Source organism: Pongo abelii, chromosome X (genome assembly GCF_028885655.2).
Source record: "Pongo abelii isolate AG06213 chromosome X, NHGRI_mPonAbe1-v2.0_pri, whole genome shotgun sequence".
Taxonomy (NCBI): Eukaryota; Metazoa; Chordata; class Mammalia; order Primates; family Hominidae; genus Pongo; species Pongo abelii.
The window spans coordinates 40546902-40548533 of NC_072008.2; the positions used below are offsets into that span (position 1 = coordinate 40546902).

Below are 1632 nucleotides of genomic sequence, written 5' to 3' on the forward strand. Positions count from 1 at the left end.
ATGTTGGCAGCTTGAAAGTAGGGATTTCATTTATTCCTTATCATGACCCACTTTGAGGGCCTGATAGAGTGCCCTTGGCAGGGTTATCCTTTACGGTTTGTTGACTAACTCCAAAACGATTTGAAATATTGGATGAAATCTTACATTATCAAGACTCTTTCTAGTACATTCAGTACAGCTGTCATTGACGTCCTTTGTTTGCAAGGAAGCCAGTATTGTCAAACTCTAAAATCCAACAAAAAGGATATTTTAGAACAATTATAACTTCAAACTTGAAAATGTCCAGCTGGGACACAGGAGTACGTTAGATACTTCTCCTGCTACCCTCCTTTCTCCTCAACCTCATCCCACCCCACTCTCCCTAATACACAGGCCCAAGTCAAATGTTACATTACCACCTATTGGTGAAATGAGCCATTGCAGCCCAGTTCTACAAGACATTGTAAATTTCTGGGTAGCAGCGAGTGGTGTAGATCCTTTTATGGTTCATAAGTATGTTGATTATGTTTTCATGCTATTGTGTGAGATGTACCTCCCTCAAACCTTGTTATGATGTCAGCACATTATCCATCTGATGTGAAAAAAAAAATGGTGAGTGGAGATTGAAATGCTGGAAGCTGAGAAGGTAGAGTCAGGTATGGCCCAGAGAAATATATTTTGGATTAGGCAGATCCCAAGGAAATAGTGAGGGCTAATAGCAGAGGGAGTCCTAGAGTACAAAAGAAATGACTAAGCACTTTAGGGGCTGCAGAGGAAAAGTAAACAGCTATTTGGGGACACCAACTTCTGCACTGCATACTAATACTAGTGTAAATATAGCAAGGCCCAGTGTATATATAACAATGCAGATATGGTTGGCTGACCACCAGTGTAATCCTGCTTTTCCCAAATCTTTTTCCCTAAAGTTGTTGGAGCCCAATTAAAAATTCTACATTAAAGACTAAGGGAAAAAGAGGTTTCATTATAGAGCTGGGACTGATTGCATTTTCAAAAGGTGGCTGCAACAATATCCCACACACTTTTCTGCTGTGTAATCTGCCACTTCTCCATCAAGTAGAGGAGACAATTTCTCCCCTCCTTTGAATCTGAGTGAGTTCTGTGACTGTTTTGACTGATAGAATGATGTGGAAGACAGACTGTGTGACCTGAAAGGTGAGGTCACAGAAAGCCTTGCAACTTCCACCTGGCCTGTCAAGAACGCTTGCTCTTGGGATACTCCCTCTTGGAACCCAGCCACCATGCTGTAAGAAGCCCAATCTACATGCAGACACCACATATAAGGCATCGTAGTCAACAGCCACAGTTAAGTTCCCAGCCGGCAGCCAACATTAACTACCAGGCTTGTGAGTGAGCTATCTTGGACATCCAGCTTGGTTAAACCTTCAGATGACTCCAGCCCCAGCTGACACCTGACTGCAACCACATGAGAAACCAGGAATGAAAATCCACCAGCTGAGCCCAGTCAACTCATAGAACTGTGAGAGATAATAATAACTTGTGGTACTAAGCCACTAGGATTGGGGCACCATGCAATAATAGGTAACCAAGACAGTAGCAACTTTGGTTAGACACATGAGCCATGGGATGACACATAATTAGGTATATTTTTAAAAACTTGGATTCAGCTTTAGG

The 1632-nt window shown here is 42.3% G+C and overlaps 1 non-coding gene across 1 annotated transcript; it reads left to right on the plus strand.

Annotated features, from left to right (window-relative positions):
* The first annotated feature begins 473 nt into the window (after positions 1-473).
* On the plus strand, positions 474-577 carry LOC112131192 (small nucleolar RNA U13). Its single transcript, XR_002913326.1, has one exon. It is a non-coding gene; the product is annotated as a small nucleolar RNA U13 (small nucleolar RNA).
* Positions 578-1632: the final 1055 nt, after the last annotated feature.